General features: G+C 38.1%; 1 protein-coding gene and 1 pseudogene across 1 annotated transcript in view; both read right to left on the bottom strand.

Annotated features, from left to right (window-relative positions):
* Positions 1–22,960, bottom strand: part of CMSS1 (cms1 ribosomal small subunit homolog) — a 401,568-nt gene that overhangs the window by 204,002 nt on the left and 174,606 nt on the right. The window lies entirely within an intron of this gene.
* Positions 19,058–19,299, bottom strand: LOC118616874 (annotated as a pseudogene).

The following is a 22,960-nucleotide window of genomic DNA, read 5'->3' as shown; positions in this document are numbered from 1 at the left end:
ATGGTGGTCTGGTTGCTTCCATGAATAAACAATTCAATGATTCCAAAATAGTTTCAAAACTACCTGAAGGAAAATTTGTACTCACTTATAAACACACAGTGTCAGATTAAATTGGTGAATGTGAAATGTATAATAAGCATGATTGTCATAAGAAAAGAGACCATGGCCTTGGCCGGTTTTGCTCAGTGGTTAGAGCATTGGCCTGCAGTCCAGAGAGACCCGGGTTCGGTTTCCACTAAGGGTACGTATCTCGGTTGCAGTTTATCCCCGACCCTGATTGGGTTGTGTGGGGGGCAGCCACTAGATGTGTCACTTTCACATTGATGTTTCTCTCTCTCTCTCTCTCTCTCTCTCTCTCTCTCTCTCTTTCTCTCTCTCTCTGTCTCTTCCTCTCTTGGCTTTATAATATCCTCTCATGTACCTTCACTAGTATTTACATCTGTACATGTATAAATAAACATCTGTAGACATTTTTTCCTCTTTTGGGTGAAGATGAGAAAACAACATGAACTTTAGAATCAGGAAGACCTAATTTAAATCCCAATTCTCACTAAACTGCACAATCCTGGAGAAGCTAGTGAGACACTCTGAATTTCCACTTGTAAAGTACTGACGATGTATCATTGAGGGTGCTGGGAATAGCAAGCAGAATGGGTGGGAGACAGAACATACACATGAGAAACTGCAGTAACATGCCCAGTGCTGTGACACACATGGGTGCCATGGAAGCCTGGAAGAAGGAGGGGTTGACTCCTCATAAATCATTTAAGAAGGCTTCACTGACGAGGTGACACTCAAGCTTAGTTCTGGGGATTAAGTAGGAGTGTGCCAGGAGGCTGGGGCAGAGTTAAGGTTAGAGCACTGTAGGCAGCTAGGTTACATGTAGGGAGGTGTGAAAGAACTGGGGTCAGACGTCAAAAAACAAACAAACAAACAAAAACTACAAGCACCGCACCCAGGAGAGGGTCCTTGTGAGGCTCATTGAAGCAACGCAAGAGATGATGCTTTAACAGAGTGGGGAGTATGCGCTCACACAAATGCGAGAGGTCAATTGTTCTCAAAACCTTGGGGTCATCTTTGCCTCTTCATCACCTCCATATCTCATTAGCAAGCCCAGTATCTCTTGGTCTCACCATTCTACTGAAGCTCAGGCCTTATACCTCATTTGGCTGGAAGGGTTCCAACTGTTCAGCAAACATATATTCCACAAGTATGGGATATTTTCAATGATCTGACTCCAGCCTGGCATGGTTGGAAGCAGCACTGGTCTGGGCAGCTCCCACCCTGATCTACTGCTGAGTAACTAGGGATCTCAGATATGCAACTCACTCCCTCACATCACTTGTAATTACAATGTAGAAAGATCAACAATGAACACTTACCAAGTGATAAGCCCTGCAAATGTATTGTCCCATTTGAGTCTCAAAACAATTTTATAAGAATGGCATTAATATAGGCCCCCAACTCCTTATCCACAATTATAACATGTAAAAAGTACTGAAAGCCAATAGTTTTTCATTAGTTCCTAACAAACTCATTTGAATAAAATCTGAACTAAAGGTATATAGGAGCATGTATCATTTTTATTTCACTTATTATAAATTCCCAATATTGCCCACTGTGGTAATACAAATGTGGTGGTTATAAGGTACTGCCTCAGACCTTGCTGGGGAGGCTATCTAACACATCTAATTACTATACAGTATCATCTTTCTAAAACCTAAAAAATTTTGAATTTCAAAACATTTGATCCATGAGTTTCAGATACAAGCAAGCTGAGACACAGAGAGGTTAAGTAACTTGTCCAACTCCACACAGCTAAGATTTAGTAGACACAGGTCTCAACCCAAGCAACTTGGTTCTAGAGCCTAGTCTCTTAAGGATTTTAGTAAACTTGCTCTGAGTATCCAATAAACCCCAAAGACTTCCAAGGACAGCTCTAAGGTACTGTGAGTCTTACTTTATTACCCTTACTGCTTCAACTGAATAGGCTTCTCATCACTTTTAAGACATATCTCCTGCTCTCCAAACTTCTTTTTGTTTTGTTTTTTGTTTTTATCCTCACCCGAGGACATTTTTTTGCATTTATCTTTAGATAGACTGGGAGGGAGGGAGGGAGGGAGGGAGGAAGACAGAGAGAAACATCGATGTGAGAGAGACACATCACGTGGCTGCCACCCACACAACCCCAACGGGAGCTGGGGACAAACTGCAACCAAGGTACGTGCCCTTAGCGGGAACCGAACCCGGGTCTCTCCAGACCGCAGGCTGACGCTCTAACCGCTGAGCCAAACCAGCCAGGGCTGCCCTCCAAACTTCTAAGTAATCTTCTCAGAATTCTCTTTCCTCCAACACTGCTTTAACAACTCCTACCTGTTTTTCAGACTCAACTTAAAATGTCAGAATTTTCGATAATGTTCCAGATTCCCTCAACCACAAATGAGTTTTCTACCATACACTTTATAGTACTTTGTACCTTTTTTTTCCTAGGGCACTAGAGAAATCCAACCTCATAATATAGGTAGTTGTGAACCTTTCTCCCAATTAAATTGTGACCTTTTTCAGGGCTGGGAGGAACTACGTCCCATTCATCTTTATATCCCCACTGTACTAGACCAGTGCTATGCATATCATCATTGTTCCATACATGTTGGTTGCACGAATGAAAAGCTAATGTTAATGAATGATTTTGTGTTGATGTCTACAGGTAATGGTTTAACACCCACGCTATGACAGGTTTAATCTTTTCCTTTTAAAAACAGTACCATTTTCAAGGAAAATTTTCATAAAGATAGACTTTTTTCCTCTTTTTCATAAAATTGAGCCTTAAAAAATAGGAAAAGAAAAATAAACCACTTTATTTTTGGGTGGACCTTTAGTGTCCACCCAAAAATTATCCTTAGAAAAGTTAATATGATGTAACATTTTTAGACATTTTCCACTAGCATAAATTTGGATAGCATCTTTTAACTGAGTCATATATCCAGATAAGCTTCTTATATTTTTAGTGTTGCCCCAAAAGATGGCCATGAAAAGAGAACACAGTGGAATTTTAGGTAGAGTCTTTTTCATTTTTCTAATCTTAAATAGTTTCTAGGGAATAACTAGATTTTAGAATTTTAATTTTGTTTCCATGAGGAAATGACTGAAGATGACATTTTATATTTATATACTATTCTGGCTATTAAAATCCTAAATGTTTTCCTATTTAAAATTTATTTCTAATATTTTCCAGAGGCAAGCTTTTAAAAAATGCTTTCTTTTGAAACATCCAGTTTTTATTTTATGTAAAGGATGACTTGAGGTGGAATTATGAGGACTTTTAAAAAGAATATTAATTTTAAAGAGGATCAGCTGATGTAATAATTTGCAAATGGAAATTTTGTCCTATTTCTATTTTTCTTGCAGTTTTATTATTTTAGGTTAATGATGGATATATGTGTATTGTGTGCTTTGAACTGGCTTTGTACTAATAGTAATGGATTCTTCATATTCCATCCACTTTTATAAATGACTGGCTAGGATTAGGTGATCAAAGTAAATTAATTGGTCCATAAAGAAACCCACCAAACAGTCCTGATCTCAGCAGTATCATTCTCCATTCAAAAGATTCCATTCTATTATCTTTCCAATAAATTTGGAAGTTAAATAAGCTTGTTTAATATACTGTACTATTTGTACCATACATTTTTGGGTCTCTATGCTAAAATCAAGTTATTTTGTTTTTATTGATATTGCCGTTGAAATGTATTTTATGGAGACACCAAAAAAGAATTTTATTCCTTTTTTTTTTAATCCTCACCTGAGGACATTTTTGCATTTATCTTCAGATAGAGCGAGAGGGAGAGAGGAAGGAAGAGAGAGAGAGAGAACCATCTCTGCGAGAGACACATCGACCGGCTGCCACCCACATAACCCTAACCGGGGCTGGGGACAAATTGCAACCAAAGCAGGTGCTCTTAGTGGGACCCAAACCCGAGGCTCTCCAGACTGCAGGGCAATGCTCTAACCGCTGAGCAAAACTGGCCAGAGCTAATTTTATTCCTTTTAAAGGCAAAACCCTATGAAAACAAATCATTTGGGTATGTTTACTATCTTCCTTAACATACCTCATCATCAATCCATCCAGCTCCTCTTCAAATCTACTTCTGTTGCCTACAGGCCCTCATCGTATCACTCTGAGCCACAGCAATGTACTTTTAATTTGCTTTTCTTGCCTCAGATTGCTCTACCCTCCTAATTTGTCCTCCACTCAGCCTCTAGAATGACCTTTCTAACTAATATTATTTCCTGGTTTAAATCTTTTTCCTAGCTTCCCATTTTCTCTGGGATGGTTAGCTGCATAGGGTGGCTGACTTTCTTTCCATGCTATACTGCCTGTCTGGTATGCAGCTCTATGCTCCTCACTGTGGAACTGTGTACAGTTCATGCCAGGTTGCTTCATTCCTCCATGCCATACCCATGTTGTTTTCTCTATCTAGAAGACACGCAAATTTCAAATTTAACAATCTCTCTTGACATCTGTTGGTTGGGGTAAGGTGTGGAGCCTCTGGTAAACATTCAACCTCAGGTCAAATCTCTGGCTTCCCTGGATTCAGGTTGTCATAGTAACTTCTATTGGTCCCCACTTCATCTGCAGATCACCTTTATTAGTGTTCTCAAGAAACACCTTTATTAGTGTTCTCAAGCCAGACATTTAGAAAATGACTTTTAGGAGAAGCCCCCAGAAATAATAGATCCTATATACACGGCTCTTATCTAAAACTAACTCAGGTTTTAGTATTTAGCACTAGTAATTCTGAATCGCTCTGCAGTAACAAATCAGACTATTATAAGACTACTCTTTTTTTTTTTCCCATTCATTTAACAAGGTTTCAAAATGTAGCTACATTTCTCTATCATTATTTGGAGAAAAAAATTCAGCAAAATTTTCCTACATAAAATGTTAGCTGACAAAGAGACATACACTACAATGGAAAGAAACTGTCAAATTATGAATGAAAGGAAGTTTCTTAAAAATATGTAGAGAACGTCTTCTATTTATGCTGTATATACAAAATAATGAAAGGCTGTCTCTGAAAGAAATACAATTTCTCTAAGTATATATTCACATTTAATATTACCATCTAATACTTAGGAATTTCAAGCATATAAATCTAGTCCCCTAAGATGGGGAAATTTCAAATGTGCTTAATATAAAATATAGCTTTCTAGCAAAGTGTCTATTTTGACTACTTTGTGATTTTTTTTAATCCTCACTCGAGGATATGCTTTGTTTTTGTTTTTAAAATTGATTTTCGAGAGAGAGAAATGCACCCTCAACTAGGGATTAAATCCATAACCTATATACGTGCCCTGACCGGGAATTGAATCTTCAACCCTTTGGTGCATGGGACGATGAGCCAACCAACTAAGCTACCCAGCCAGGGCTACTTTGTGATGTTTTATATCCAGGATATACTACCAGTTGACTTTCAGAATGAAGATATCTGGAAGTACAGACAGAATACATGACAGCATTAGAAGTAATGTGACTTTCCCTCCTTTCCATTGCATCGTGTTTAGCAAAAACAAACAAACAAAAAAACAATGGGTATACTTCAAAAATGAATAATTTTAAAGTCCTTTCAAGTCCAGCCATCCAGGACTTGATTTCGTATGATTTTCAATGACTTATTCTGAAAGGCTGCTTTACTTGAAAATAAATAAACAAACAAACAAATAAATAGCACTTTAATTTCTTCATCCTAGAAATACTTTTCCATTTAGAAAATTCCAACCCCAAAACTATAACCATTAAACTTAAATACTATTTCTTAGGGACTTTTCATCTACAACAAAGATTTTTGACTATCACTTAATAAGCACACCTAGTGCCTCAACTGTGAGCACCAGGACCTGGGACCCAGGGAGGGAATGCCTCCAAGCAAGGGGCCATGTCTTAAGCTTGTTACTTTTCAAGTCCTTGCTGCTCAGTGCCTCTGGTACCTAGTGAGTGTTTAGTGAGAATCTGTTTAATGAAGAATGAATGAAAATACCCATAGTAGTAAGTGGAGGTGGTAGAATAAATACAATTTTGTTGATATATACAGTATCTTAAATTCAATCAGAAAAGAAAACAGGAACAGACCAAAACCTAGCTACCTTCAACAATGATGCTGCATTTGTTTGCCCTTTATGTTCTGATCCTGACATTACTTTTAAAAGCATTTAACATATCAAGTCTCATTGCGTCCCAAAGGATTAATAACATATCCATCACTTCATTTAAAGAGGAAAATGAAAGTGCAGTTGGAAGTGGAGGCTGATACATTGTATAAGAAAAACACAAAATTTCACAATGAATTTAGAGTTCCATTTTAACATTCTATCTACCATGGTTCATGGTTAGAAATCCACACTCTGGAACCAAATTGCCTAGGTTTGACTCCTGGGTCTGTTATTTACTAGCTCTGTGATCTCACATACACCATGTATCTGTTTCCCTTATCTGATTAATGGGGATGTTAAGTATCTACTTCACAGGGTTGATATAAGGATTAAATTAAATAACATGTAACATGCTTAGAAAATTGTGACTCATTGTATGTTATATTTAAGTGGTTGTCATTATTGTTATTATTATTCTTTCCATCAAACCAATAAATTTAAATGAAAATTAAATTTATTTTGAGAGCCAGAGTAAGGGCAAGCACATTTTGGCAGTGGAATTCTTTCTTGCAAACCAAACATGACCCCAATAAACAAAAAGATAAAAGCAGGTGTTTTTTTTTTGGGGGGGGGTTGGTGCTGACTGGGAATCAAATTGGCAACCTTTTGGTGCACGGAATAATGCCTAACCAACTAAGCCCCATTGGCCAGGGCTAAAAGCAATTTTGAGTAAAAAAAAGAAAAAAAATTATATCGCATTTACATATATGATATAGTTTTAAGTTAGTCAGTGTTAACAATGAGAATGTTTTCACCTAAAAATTTATAATTTGGTAGATGAAAGTTATATGCTTCAATTATCCTTAACTTCTATCTTACTTATTTCTACATTTCACTTTCATTGCAGTGTCAAGAAAATTTTGATTTATACAGATAAGTAGTTTCAAAAGCTTTTTTAAAAAGAAAAAAAGCCTTCAGTGAAATTGATCCAAAGGCTTGAAACAGGAAGAGCAAAAAGATTTTTTCAAAGAATCAGAAATATTTAAGAACTGCTTACATTCCTTATGAAAGTCTGAATGAGGAAAAAAACAATACATGCTAAGAACATAATGCCATGAGGCAGCATGTTATCCATTTATTTGTTACTGAATAACTAACTGGTGTGCAGTGAAGGTAGGCATCATTGACACCTCCTGGCATTTACCTGACTGCTATGTATATGTGCTTGAAATTGCAACCCCTGCCTTTGCAATTTTACATGTGTGGACATACACACAAGGCTAAATTTGGGTATGCAGAGCCACACCCCTCCTAATCGATGCCATGGATGCCAGTAGTTCAAAGATAATGTGAAGTGGTGGCAGAAGGCTTCATGAAGTCTGAAAACAACAACAACATTAACAGAACAACCCAATTATTTATTTAAATTGGTAGTTCTCCAACGTAATGATTTTACTATATAAAACATTTTAGAGGGATTTATTTTATAACAATTTTTACACAGTTAAAATAAAATTTAAATTACATGTTTGTGGAAATCCTGAAGCAAGTCTGTAGAACTATTTGAAAACCAGTGAACTTGAATTTCGATTCCACCTATACATAGAAAGCTGAAAAGACGGTCAGATTCACCCTCAAAAGAAAAGCTGACTAAAACATAAAAACATGCCCCGGACAGCTTGGCTCAGCAGTTAGAGTGTTGGTCCACGGTCCAGAGAGTCCAGGGTTCAGTTTCCGCTATGGGCACGTATCTCAGTTGCAGTTTGTCCCGACCCCGGTTGGGGGTCATGTGGGTGGCAACTAGTCGATGTCTCTCTCACACATTGATGTTTCTCTCTCTCCCTTAGAAACAAACAACAAAAAAACCCAACATAAAAACACTACTTGAGCCTAGAGAACTGAGGTCACAGGATAAACATCCTAATATCCAAGAAGGAGCAGGCTCCTCCAAGGACATTTGGAACCTGCACTGACTCACCTGTGGCAGAATACAGAGCAAGAGAAACCAGGCACTAAAAGTAGTTAAAAAGAACTCAGCTAAATATTTAAGGAATTCTTAAAGGACAATTATAGGCTAGAATGAGAGTACAGGGCTCCTGGGAGCTGTAATCACAGGGATGGTTCAAACCTACTCCCAGATTCTTTTCCCAGAACCTCACCAGGAGCTCATGAGAAATATGGGGGCAGGGTGGGAAATCCAAGAAAACCTCTGAACGGGAGAGAATAAGGCAGAAGAAATGTGGGTTCAAAGAACATGGAGGGACCTAGAGAGTGAAATAAGCCAATCAGAAGCAAGTCTGTGAAGGGCTAAGTGAAATAAGCCAATCAGAGAAAGACAAATATCACATGTAACACTTATTTGTGGAATATAATGAACAAAATAAGCGACGGACAAAATAGATCCAGAGACATGGAAGTAGGGAGCAGACTGACAAACCCTGGAGGGAAGGAGTGTGAGGGGGCAAGAAGAGATAAACCAAAGAACTTATATACATATATGCATAACCAGTAGACACAGATAAAAGTATGGTGGAGGTGGAGGTGGGAGGGGGGTGGGAGCAGGTAGGAGGGTGTCAAAGGGGGAAAAAGAAGGGGCATCTGTAATAAAAGTATTAATAAATTACATATTAAGATAATAAAATTAAATTAAAAATAAAATTACATATATATAAAGAAATGTTGGCAGGGACAACAGTAAAAAATTTTCCAAAAAAATAACAAGACATCAAACCATACGTCTGAAAAAACCTGTGTAGAATCATCATCATCAACAACAACAAATCCTATCATATCCAAACCACTGAAAACTAAAAATAAGGAGGAAATCTCAAAGGCAGCCAGAAAAAGAAGACACATTATGTAGATAGGAACAAAGATAAGAATTGCAGCAAACTTCTTGCCACAAACTATGCAAGCCAGAAGACAATGAAGTGACATCTTTAAAGTGCTGGAAAAAAACAACAACAAACCACTGGGCTAATAAGACTTACTGTAGTTTTTGGAGTAAAGCTTAGATCCAGCAAGAGTCTTACTAGTAATATAGAAGCAGTTCCCTTGTGGAGCAACTGCTCCCAAGTTCATGGTGTCTATATGTTTGTTTTGGACCTGGATTAATAATTTACCTAAAACATCCAATAAACAGACATCACCACATTACCATCTGATTCTGTTCTATATGTATGATTTCTGTATGATTATTATTTGGTTTTAAGAAGGAATGAGTAGTGTATGTAAGTCACAGTATCTTTGTACTCTCCTCAAAAAGACTAATAATTGCACACACTTAGATAGCCTTACTATGCTCTACTTTCTAAGTGCTTTATAGGTATTAAAGGAAACACTGTATTACTGTTTGCTTGCTAGCCCAAAGAAAATATGCAATAATGTATGCTTCTGATTTTTATAAACTTTCTTTCTATAACTCACTGCATATTTGACTTCCACATCTGAGTAAGAATGTTACTTTTGGAATGATCTTGACATGAATATACTCAGGACTGCTGAAATCTCTTTCCCTAGACCAGCGGTTTTCAACCTTTTTACTCTCATGACATACATAAACTAATTACTAAAATTTTATGGCACACCAAAAATATATTTTTTGTCAACCTAATAACAAAAAAATGGGTATAATTTTGATTCATTTAAACCAAATGGCTATTGTGTTGGCTGTTGTAATTTTTTAATCTGAGAATCTAAGAGAAAAGAGGCCAATGCTCCTGACTAAATAGTCAGGTATTTCATGTCTTAAAAATTCTTGTGGCAAACTGGTTTAAAATCGTTGTTCTATCTAAAATAGCACTATCCCTTACTCCATGTCTCCTGGTACTGTGGTCACTTTCAATCTGCTTACCTAGTTTATTTTTATAGCATGTTTTACTACACAAAGTATTCTGATTTTTATTTATTTGTCTATCCATTGTCAGTCTCCTGCACCAGAGTGTACGACAATAGGGACTTTTCCCCTCTTGGGTCACTCGTATCTCCAGCACTTAGAACAGTTCCTGGAACTAGAAAGAATTCATTATGTATTTATTGATAGATGCACAAATGAATGGGTGAATATATAAACAAAGAAAAGAAATCCCTTCCACCTAAGGAATCTGGTAAACTTGAGATAGGGAAGAATAGAAGCAGGTAGAAGTTGAATGTCTATGTGAAAGGTGCTTAACTGGCTTAACTGCAATCACCTGGAATATTAGCAGACATTCAATATTATTACTTATAATTACTGATTGTTGTTCTTATCTCATGAAGTCATCTTAACAAACCTGTGAGAATGCTACCATCTTCAGTTTTGCAAATTCAAAAAGGTCAAACAATATGCCCGTGACTGCATAGTTAGGAAGTGATGGAGTTGAATCCACCCACCCAGGTATGGCAGACACTAGAGCCTGTACACAGAGGTGGGTAAGAGAATACTGAAATGCTCACTGTCTCTCTTGTTGAAGCTGGTTTCATGCCCTCATTATTAGTTGATCTTGCTTAAATTATGATCTTTAGTTGAATAAAATTGAATAAATTTTTATTATATATCATAAAATGACAGGATCTTCCCTCCAAATTTGGGTTTTGTATCCTTGTCTTTTAACTTGTGTGCCCCAATAATGACAGCTTTAAAGTCAACAAGGCAAAATGTGGGCTTTACTATGTTACTAAAAAATCCAGTTTTATGAAGTCCTCTAAAAATTGTAGGTCCACACCGTAATAAATCAACCTGTGCTTGAAAGCACAAACTGTACATACTGGCGCATGATTCAGCTAAGATAAAAATGACAAGCCCTTCCATGATAAATTGCCCTCTCCATATTATCCAATGGAAATATTCATATTGTCCAATACCTACAAGCAATTAGAAGGATTAAGTTTAAGTTCCAAATTAAAAGTCCATTAAAATGGAGCATAGTTCCCCCAATCTGTCTCTGAAAAATGTTCCAAGAATCTTCTTGGTCTTAAAGCTTGGAAGCAATATGGTACATAGTTTCAGATTTCCTTTTATCACAGAGCAATTCCTTCAGCTGTGTGAAACTACAGACTACATGAAACTGTGGGATAAAAATAAAATGGGAAACTATGCAGGATCTTTTAAAAGTTATTTATCAATTATATATTATCAGTCAAGGACAGCAAAACTTTAGAGCAAATCTGCCCCAGATCCCCACCCCAGATCACAAACACCAAGCCTAAGGAAAGAGGTACTGAACATCTGACAGGATACTTGCATCTCAAATCTCTGCCCTCCTCACTGCTTCAGAAACTCGGCGAAATGCCCACTTAAACAGGGGTTGAAGTGTAAGTGCATTTATCTCTCATCACGTGCGTAGTGTGTTCATTATTCCCCTTACCATAGTGGGGGTTTTAATTTTCAGTCTATTAGTTGCCTACAGAATGTGAGTATGAATTCTGTAAGAACTGAGGTGAAAATATTGATAAATGGCATATACTAAAGGCGGACAATAGATGTCTACCAATAACATCTGGCAATACAATTTAAAATGTCAAAATAAGCAAGATAAAAAAGAATAATTTGCACCTGTATATTTTAGACTTCTTTTTTTACATGAATATAGGGTTTCATTTTTAGAAGGAGACTGAATTAATAATCATATGGAAACTGGATTTGCAGAATTAGGGTACGAAAACAAACCAGTTTTTGAAATGTGTAAATTTGAAAAATTTACAGAAAAATAATTGATCATTTACCTACTGAGAATTCTCAAAGCATTATTTAAAAGTTTTAAACACGCCCTCTAATTCTTTATAGAGATCACAGGGAGGGAGGGAGGGAGAGAGGGAGGGAGAGAGAGAGAGAGAGAGAGAGAGAGAGATAGATAGATACAGGTAGAGCGAGAAGGAAAGAGAAAAATTTTATTCATTTCTTTTATGCCGTGTCTACATAATGCTCCTAATTTCTCACAGAATTCACTGAGTTCTAAAACAGATCTTTAAATCCAAACTTAAGTTTTTATCATTCAGGTGGCTTCATTTTACCCTTCATTTTTCTTAATATTTGTCATTTCATCCATTTTTCCTATAGTTCTGCACATAAGTTTGTGACTAGATAAAAGGGAAGTTTTTAGTGGTTTCTGCCCCAAATTCTCTGGCCTGTTTCTGGCTTTCAGATTTTACTGCCAAAGGCGTGAAGATCAAAAGATGCTATTTGCTGAAGTGTTTACTGCCTGTAACTAACCCTCTCACAACAAAGGAATTCATTATTTACATCTAACATGAAAGAGAAAGTTTCAACATAAAAGGCCTGCATCAGACAGAAGCAAGTGACAGAATTTTCTTGCCTCACACTCATGAAAATTCACATTATCAACATCCATCAATCTAAATGTCCTAAGAGCAGAAACCACCTCTTAAGGAGGAGGGCAGCTCTGCTTTCTTATTCAGTTCCTTGGCTTCACCCATACCTTCAATCTTCCCCAACAAGGTGGTGACATGGGTTCCTTTCACAAGCACAGAAACGTCTCGCGACAACCCGTGGAAACATGAACCATTATTTACACTGGAAAGAATGACTGGGAGCAGCTGTGCCCAGCAGTAGACAGCTCTAGGCGGAAAATGGTGCTGTGTCGCCAATCTGTTATTATTGTAATAACTAATAGAGAGGAATAAAATGGATTACCAGCGCTAAATCAAACTGGGAGGTTTCCAATACTGCTGCCGGACATTGGCTTCTCACAATTTATGATATTATCAGCCTTCTTGATGAATTTACAGTCTTGTAATCCTGCCTTGGCATTAGTTTCCCACATGCAAACCCTTGGACCAAGTCAATTCGGCAAATGAACAGGACTAGGGAAGTTCATTGGTCAAGTTTATTTCAACCTAAGGGAAAGCAAAGACTTTTTGTCTTCCTTATCAAATTTATTAAGCTCATAAAAAGACTTGTTTGAATAACATCTTTTTCCATGTTCTTTTCCCATATTTCTGCACATTCATCAATACTTTTTATGTCCTACAATACTGTCCTGTTCCTATCAGAACCAGATCCTTCTCATTGATAATATTCACACTATTCCCTTATTGCTTAGCCAAACTATATTATCAATATTTAACTAATTTACCCATTTGTTGACTGTACTCCTTGTCAGTGTGCTAGTTACATGCCTAATCCACATTTCCCATCTAGATTAAATACACCTAGCTCAGGAACAAGGTCTACATAATCCCACCTGCACTAGGCCCACCAAAAGAGTGTGTGCAGGTGGCTTTTTAGGATGACCTAAAAGAGGCCCCAATGTGATCATTCATTCATTTATGCTAGGAAATTACTCTTCAATCACATAGATAGGATCATTGTCAAGCCCTATTCCTTCACATAATGATTACAAAAGCTCCCTAACTCATCTCCCTGCCTCTAGTCTTTTTCCCTTTGATTACATCATTACACACATTTACCCATAATTTGTTCATGGCAGTTTGCTGTTTAAAATCTTTCACTGGCTAACTACAACAAAGAGGAAAACGTTTTAAATTCTTTAAAATGGTAAAAAGTCCTTCAAGACCCAGCCTCTGACTTAAAAAAACCTTTATCACTCTCTTTTACAAACTGCACCTCTCCCACTGCCCCAATTCATGTCTCATATATAGAATGTCTTATTTCCTGAATGCACTGTGTTCCTTGTTTCTCAATCTCCTGCAACTGTGTACATGCAGTGTCGTGAATTCCCTTTCCTGCCTCTATGCCAGTAAACTCCTATAAGGAAACCAGGAATACACTAGGTTTAAGTTGGGCAATGAAGAACAGAAAGGTACAGACATACCTCAATTTATTGTGCTTCACAGATGTGTTTTTTACAAACTGAAGGCAAGACCTTCCATCAGCAAAACGATTACAATTTGCTTTACTACAGTGCTCTGGAACCGACCTGCAATATCTCTGATGTATGCCTATATTCTGCCATTACAAGTTGAGTGAAGGACAACTCAACAGAAAGGAGTGGGGAAGCACAGAGCATGGAGGTATGAGATTTCAGGAATGGTGAGAGAACCACGTTCATTTTCTTCATGGCATTTATCTGTTCATTATACCATCAAGAGGAGTTCAGTCTCACATACCATAAGGGTAAAAGGACAATGTGGGTAGTTTAGGCATTCCCTTCTCAGAGGTAGGCTGCAGGCTCTGGAGGCAGACTGCCAAGATCTGAAACTAGGCTCTACTACTTAGCAGGTGACCTTGGGCCACTTACTTATTATTCCTGTGCTTCAGTTTCCTTAGCTGCTAAGTGGTAATCTACCTCAGAAGATAGTAGTGAGAATGAATGAGTTAATACATGTAAAATATGAGGGTGACCTATATTAAATTACCATTTTTATAGGTCTAAATGATCAAATATCAGCAAGTTCACATGATTCAACCAAACATTTAAAACAATGTCTACCAAATAGCACACACTCAAAAAGTGTTATTATTTCTTCTCATAGATGCTTCTAAACCAGTGGTTCTCAACCTTCCTAATGCTGTGACCCTTTAATACAGATCTTAATGTTGTGGTGACTCCCAACGATAAAATTATTTTCGTTGCTACTTCAGAGCTATAATTTTGCTACTGTTATGAATCGTAATGTAAATATCTGATATGCAGGATATATTTTCATTGTTACAAATTGAACAGAATTAAAGCATAGTGATTAATCACAAAAACGATATGTAATTAAATATTGTGAAATATTTATTTGTAATTACAAAAGAATGAAATTTTGTCTTGAAGCATGGTGTAGCATGGGTAACAGTCTTAATATAACAACAGTAAACTACATTGCTACATTTTGCAACAGTATGCGTAAAAGGCCAATGTCAGTACGAAGGTTGAGACTGCTTCTTTCTCACCAGATCAGAAATTCTCAGGGCAGTCTTTGCAAGAGCACAACAAAGATCATCTTCCACAAGTCTACTTCTGTATTTAGACTTGATAACCAACAAGCTGGAAAATCCTGTTTCACAAAGACATGTTGTTGGAAATGGAAGAAGGCGCAACACAGTCTCAGACAGCACAGGATATGACTGCAAACACTTGATCCAGAATTTTGTAACTGGCATTGTAGAGAAATCAGTTCTTGCTGCATCGCTATTAATAAGTTCAGTGAACTCCTGTGCTGTCTCAGGAACATCTTCAACTTTGACTGTGAATGGGCTTCTGGCAAGTGCAAATAGGGTGTCAGGTTGATTTGGAAAGTATGAAGAAATTTTGTCTGCAAGCATGTACAAGTGTTCTTTCATCGTAATGAAATGATCATCGTAATTCCTTTGTCTGGTTCAATGTCATGTTCCTCAAAGAAAGCAGATAAGGTAGGCAACATGTAAATTTTACTTTCATCCAATTTTTTTTTTGCCAAAGCTGAAGTTTCATTTGGAATAATCGGATCTTTTCAGACAAATCAAGGCATGCTGCATTTGGTCCTTGTAGTGATAAATTTAATTCATTCAAGATGGCAAAAATGTCAATCAAGTAAGCTATTTTCTGCAGTTCACTTTTATCGCTGAAAAGTGCTTCGAACTGCGATCTTACTTTCTGATTAAAAAACATTTTGAGTTCATCACGAAGCTCAAAAACACGTTTTAAAACTTTTCCTATTGACAACCATCTCACTTCAGTGTGAAATAGCAGAGCATTGTTCGGCACACCCAACTCATTGCACAGTTGCGAAAACAGTCAACTGTTTCAAGTGCTCGTCTTTACAAAACTGATGGAACTTTTGACACTTTTCATTACTTCTTGTAACTCTTGTGGCAGTGTCTTTGTTGCTAATATTTGCCGATGAATCATACAGTGAGTTCCGATGACTTTTGGTGATTCATTCAGTATCAAACATTGAAATTTAGATCAACATCCTAGCATAGCTGGAGCACCATCTATGCAAACACCACAAACCTTTTCCCAAGAGATCTTATGCTCTTTCAGAAATGAACCAACTGTGTCAAATACATCACGTGCAGTAGTTGTCATTTCAAGAGGTTTGCAAAACAGAAACTCATCTTTAAAGTCACCATCATTAATATACCTCACGTAAACCAGTAACTGTGAACAGTTTGCAACACCTGTAGATTCCTCAAACTGGGTGCTAAATATTGGAAGTGGAGCAGATTTAATTTCCTGGATTACCTGATCAAGAATATCAGCAGACATGTCATCTATTCTTCTGTGGACAGTGTTGTTAGATAAGGAAATTGCATTCAATTTCATAACAAATTTGTCTCTGATCATAACTCGAACAATGTCTTTGGCCACTGGCAACAGTAAATCCTCAGCAATGGTATGAGGTTTCATGCCAATTCTGATGCCACCAAATATGAAGCTTCAACAGCTTCTAGTTTCAGCTTGCCACCAGTGTCAAGTCTGGCTTTCTTGAGTCCATCAGCTTTACTTCTAAAATAGTTGGTATCCTTGCCGACAAAGCTCGAATGCTCACTATCAAAATAGCATTTTAGTTTGTTCAGCTTCATAGATTCAGCTGATAGAAATTCACAACAAATAACACATTGCAGTTCCTCAATTCCTGCTGCAATTATTGATGTAAAACCATACTGTAAAAAATCCTCACTATATTTTTCTTTTCTTAACGTTCTTTTCTATATGATCCATTGTCATGGGATGATTTGCTAATGAAAATAATATATAACAATAGCTTTAATAATACAAAAGATGATACACGGCATAGGTTTAGTCAATACAGTTCATTAAAGTTTCCTATGATTTACCATTCTGTGTTGTTTTTTTTACATACCTGTTACTATCACAAGGGGGCAGTATTCCCATCAACCACAGCTGAATATAAAAAAAGATGGATCAGCATGCAGATTAAGTTCCCATGGTACAAATATATATATATATATTTTGCAGTAGTTGATAATTTTACAGTACATGATTTTACATTTACCCAGTAATTATAATTCATGAAGTGTCGTTTTACCTCCAATACTGCTGCTTTCAACACAGTAGCTGCTTTCTACACCGTAGCTGCTCTCTACACATGTGTGACTGGTCTGTATAGGTACATTATGGTGCCAACTCTGTCACATACACCTGTATTTGTACAGGGTGTATGGGATGGGGTTGGCGCGATGATGTCATCATGCCGGGTACTCGTATGTGGGTGTATCTGCATGTGGGCAGACCCGCCTGGAGATGAATAGAGGAGCGGTGTTTTGTTCCTAAGACCATCAGAAATATGTGTTTTCTGATGGTCTTAGGTGACCCCTGTGAAAGGGTCGTTTAACCCCCAAAGGGGTCGTGACCCACAGGTTGAGAACTGCTGTTTTAAACCATTACTCCCTGAGGCCCCTGATGTAATAACAGCCCTTATCTGTTGGTTTACATCACTCAATGGTCTTTATTCCTTAATGTTCCCTCATTAATCCCCTGGTTCCTTTGCAACGCAAGGGTATTTAGCTACATTCTCTAACATACTCCTTGTCCTCTTGCCATCCTGGGTGACTTCTGTATCCATGTAGACAACCCATCTAATTCCTCACCTTCCTCACCTCCAGGGTCATCCACATCAAGGTCATACCCTGGTATTGATCATCAAGTAGGGCTGCTTCCCATCCAACATTTAAAGATGACCAAAATCTCTGACCCTTCCAATCTTCTCCTGTCTTTGATCTCACAACCTCTGCTCTTCTATGCCAGGAAAATATTTCTCGACCCCTCCATGACCTCAGTGCTTTACCCAGCTGGTACAGCCTGGTTCATTGCCCAAATGACTCTGTCACCAATATCTTCAACCACACTGGACCGCTGTCCTTTTACTTTACTTCTTTAACAAAGCCTCAATACAGAATCAATTAAAAAAATGCTTTCTGCATTTCTTTGACCCAGATGTTGAGCACTATTGGAGAAAATCAGCTTTGACACTGATGTCACCATACATTTCCAGCCCTTAATCATAAGCAGGAAATCAACTCTGCTTAATCTTTTACTCATCCTTGCTTAGCTTACTCTTATTCTACTCAGCAACATTTCAAAACTGTCATCATGCCCAAGATCCTAACCAAAGCCACATCATTCTCAGCAGAGGGCATCATCTTTTACTTCAGTGAGACAATTACACATTCACTATCTCAGTATCCTCCTCCCTGCCTTTCTAGATATCTCTGGGCCTGTCCTTGCACTCTTTCTTCCAGTTAAGAGGATGAAGCAACCTTCCTCTGGTTCAAGGCCTAACTCCCCACACCTGGACAATTCTTTTTTTTTTTCTCTTTATAGATTTTAGAGAGAGAGGAAAGGAGGAGAGAGATAGAAACATCAGAGAGAGAGAACATCGATTGGCTGCCTCCTGCATGCCTCCCATGTGTCCTGACCGGGAAATGAACTCACGACCTCTTGGTGCATGGGTCAATGCTCAACTACAGAGTCACACCAGCCAGGCAAGGGCTCATGATTATTTTTTCATCTCTTCTGGGACCTTGTTCCATCAATATGCCCTTTTTTTTACCTAAATCTTCAACCTCTCACTGCCTATTTGTTCTTTCCCCTTAGCCTAGAAGCCTAGTTAACTATTTCATCTTATTAATATTTTTTCTTCTTGAACCTGGGTGGCCCCCTAGAAACCATCCCCTTTCTTCTCTTATGAGCTAAATGACTTGAAAGAGAAGTCTATGCTCACTATCCCAACTTTCTCACCCTTCACATTTCCTCTACAACAAGCCGCAATCTAACTTCTGGTCTGGCCATAGCACTGAAATTCTCATGAGCCCAATGAAACCCGTAATGTCCTATGTGATAGACACATATCAAATCTCTCTTCTATTTTTTTTCCTTTGACCAATACAGAAGTTCATTTAACAAAAGTTCAATGTGAAAATGCACACGACTCGGTTTTTACATTGTAGTAAAACAGGTGCTATGGAGGGGAACATGTGTAAGTAGTTGATGTCTCTGGTGAATACAGCCATTCTTTATACTTGTTCCAAGACTTCTAACATGATGATGCTATTTCCTCATATTAGCAGCATTCCAGTACTGTTCTGTTGCCCAGTAGCTGCCATCCCCACACATTCATCTATCACAAGATTCATAAAGGGACAAATCCCCGCAACACTGCTTGGACATGTCTGCCACCATTTAATTTCAATGATAATTTCTTGTCCATACATTTTTTTTTTTTTTTAAGTTGGGGCGTGGGGTGAGCTCTGCTCATGGTGTCTAAGCAAGCTCAAAGGTACTTCCAAATGGAATTTGTGGCCTTATACTCCTGTGTTAGGCCCTGCATTTTGCATCTGACCTCTTCTGGTTTTTTTTTTTTTCTTATTTCTTTGTCTTTTCCTTTCAGGTTTTCTTTATGGGGGGGCTTCTTTTGTTTGTCCCTTAAATATATGTATATCTCAAGGCTTCACCCTTGGCACTTTGCTCATTCTACATACTCTACTTATGTAATTTCTTTTGCTCTTGATTTTAAACAGTAGTGATACGAGGTATTTCCAGCCCAGAATCTCTCCCAATGCCTGCCACATTTATTTACTTTGATAGTCCACAGGAGCTTAAATCCAGCATATCACTCATTCAGTTTTTCAAAAAATATTTATTGATGACCCGCACTTCATACTGTACTCAGTACTAAACAAGACAGCGAGATAGGCTCTTTATCTTAAGCCTCATTTCTCACTACTACCTCCAATTAAACATTAGGCTGTAACAATACCAAATTTTCTGCAGTTTGCCATTTTCTGTTGAAAGAAGACTAAACACTGAGGTGGGGGTGGGTGCTTTGTACATGGAATTTCTTATTATGTTCTTTCCATTTTTTTAAGGTTTTAGGGGAAGTGTTACCTTCCAAGAAGCTTTCTCTAAATTCCCATGCTGAGTTAGGTGACCTTGATCACCACATTGCCTAGATGTGCTAAAACTATCTATCTGCACATATCTTACCCACTGAATCTCTAAGGCAGGGATTATGTGTCTCCAATGAACAGCAGTAGCTTGGTAATAAATGTTTGAGATTACTCAGCTAGATGCAATCTTTCCCCTCTTTAAACACCTAAAATACTGTGCTGGTTTTCTTTCTTTCTTTAGTACTGCCACATGTATCTACTTGTAAATCTCATTCCCCTCTCCTTTCTAATGCCAGTTTAATTCTTTTGAGCATGCTGTGCTTCTTTTATTCTCCACACTCCTCAAATTCATGTATATAACAGGCACTCGAGAAATACAGGTTGCATGGAGCTGAAATGAACAGAGAAAATACTCCCACATTAGACATTCTCTCTCTGGAATACTTTAGTGGTGGTGTGCAGTTCAGGGCTAAGATTTCCCAGGTGTCATTCTGCCACAACCAAGGTCCAAAAGAGTCTTCTCAAAGATGTCTGATTGTCCTTCTAGATCTGGATGTGTCACAAGAGACCAGGCTGATTGCATATGTGGTATCTCCTACCTTTGTCTATGGACTCACTGCACTCTCTCAGCTCACAGAACAATGAAGAAAGATGGGACTCTTAATGGAATAAAAAGTTCATTTGACTCACTGAATCACTATGTACCATATGTCCGCCTGCAATGCGTTAAATTCAGGCTCTTAGAGTCTACGTTTATTTTCAAATTTTGAGTACTTATACTCATTTTTCACAAGAAGCTTCACTCTGAATGTATATAAAATGCTTTAAGCTCTCTGTGAAAGAAATGATGTAAACACAAGACATTATTATTAACATTATCCTCTAGATAACCCCATGAGGTAAGTATTAATGTCAGAGGGAATATTATTTTACAGGCAGAGAAGTCAGCTGATTTGCTCAAAGTCAGAGGTAGCGGTAAGAGCCAAGAACATACTCCAAGAGTCCTGTGCTTATATCCACTGCCAGACTTAATTCAAGCTTTTCAGAAGTCTTTCTTAAGGTTTGCAGAGAGTCTAAGAATTTTATCCTTTCTTTTTTGGTGCCCCATTCCTCTTTCCCTCTTATCAAATTTTCCTTCTGAAAAAGGAACCAAAAGAGAATGGCACCTAGGAGCCCTCCACTCCCCAACCTGTGCAGCATCTGGAGCAGTGCAGCTCATTCATACTCCATCATACTTCCATGCAGGGCTCTCAGTCAAGGCAGCCCCAATCTGCCAGCTTGCCTTCATTCAGTTTGAGTAAATCACTGTGTTGTCCAAGTACGACATGCTCCACCGAATTCATTCTCTTCAGCTACGTCTCACATAGGTAGCCCACATAACTGAGGTCCCACTCTCCAAATAGTTTTCCAAGTCAGACACACTACATTTATTTGGACAATTCTGACTAAGTCTCCAAACTATTTTGATAAGCCCTGTATCACAGTAATCATTTATAGATAAGTAGAAATCTGCTAGACTGAATTAATTATATCTAGTTCCATGCCCTAAAACTTTACAAGTCTCCCCCCCCCCCACCCCTGCCCCAGTCACAGTTATCGGGAAAAATGCAAGCCTTAGGATGACAAGAAGAGGAAAGAGAGTAAGAAAGTGAAGACTTTAAAGAAGAGACAAAGATAAGGGAACAGTACTTTTCTCTGTTAAAAGACAAAATAAAAACCAGTAACCTGCTTCAGTTGCATCTAAGTCTCCTCTGTTTACCCTAATGTCCTAAATAAACATCATCATTTTCTCTGTAAACCATACTGGGAAACACCAGCTTAGGGAACGCCAACTTTCTTTGGACACCTGACACACACACACACACACACACACACTCACACACTCAATGTTAAAAAAAAAAACTGGATAGGGTGTAAAAAGCAGCAGTGGGAATAAGATTTGGGTTGTGGCTCATGCTTTCTCACTTCCTGACCCTGAGCCCTGAGCTGATCACTTGACCTGTCAGGACCTGGACTGTCTCTACTGTAACATAAACTCCCTGGCTTTGATCTTTTTTGGGGGGAGTATTTCCAAAAGCATTTTAAAAATTGTTATTGTTAAGAGTATAACAGTTGTCCACCTCTCCCTGTCCCCCCCACCTCCCTCCACCAGGTTCCTGCCCCACCCCAAGCCCTCACTGTGGGGTGTCCATGGGCAATGCACATATGCATATAAATTCTTCGGTTAATCTCTTCCCACTCACCTCCTCCCTTCCCTCTGATCTTCTTTTAAATCCTCACCCAAGGATATGTTTTTATTAATTTTTAGAGAGGGAAGAAAGGAGAAAGAGAGAGAGAAACACAGATGTGAGAAATATCAATCAGCCTCCTGTACCCACCCCATCTGGGGATCGAACCCGCAACCCAGGACTGTGCCCTGACTGGCAACCAAACCTGCAACCCTTTTGGGTGGAGGGAATGATGCTCCAACTAACCAAAACACCCGCCAAGGTGGTTTTGATCTTTAAGGGCTCATCTAACACGAGAGCCCTAAGTCTGTAAGGACCATCAGCCTCAAACTGAGCCAGGAACTGAAGGGGAAACTTGGAGTTGACACAGACACTGCCCGTATGCTCAAAGAACCTGTAATCCATCTAGAAATAAGATCACTAATGAACACAAATAGTAATGAGTACATATAAAATCAAGTTGAACTGTAATGAGTTTGGAGGACTGAAAATTATAATTTCTTATGGTACCTCAATGGCACTTCCTACTGGACATATAAATCTATTGTGTAAATTTGTATCACAGAACTAGTCAATGACCTCCAATTTTATTTACTCATACAACAGAATGATTGCCACGTCCAAATATTCAAACATGTGCTCAAAGATTATAAAGTCATATGATCTGAAGAGATCAGCTTTACCTTGTACCTAGGAGCTCACTTAACTTTTTTTTTTTAATTTTTTTTTCTTTATTGATTTTAGAGAGAGAGGAAGGTAGAAGGAGGGAGAGACAGAAACACTGATGAAACATCAACTGGCC

The sequence above is a fragment of the Molossus molossus genome, unplaced genomic scaffold (genome assembly GCF_014108415.1).
Source record: "Molossus molossus isolate mMolMol1 unplaced genomic scaffold, mMolMol1.p scaffold_m16_p_5, whole genome shotgun sequence".
Classification (NCBI taxonomy): Eukaryota; Metazoa; Chordata; class Mammalia; order Chiroptera; family Molossidae; genus Molossus; species Molossus molossus.
This window is presented reverse-complemented; position numbering and strand designations above follow the sequence as displayed.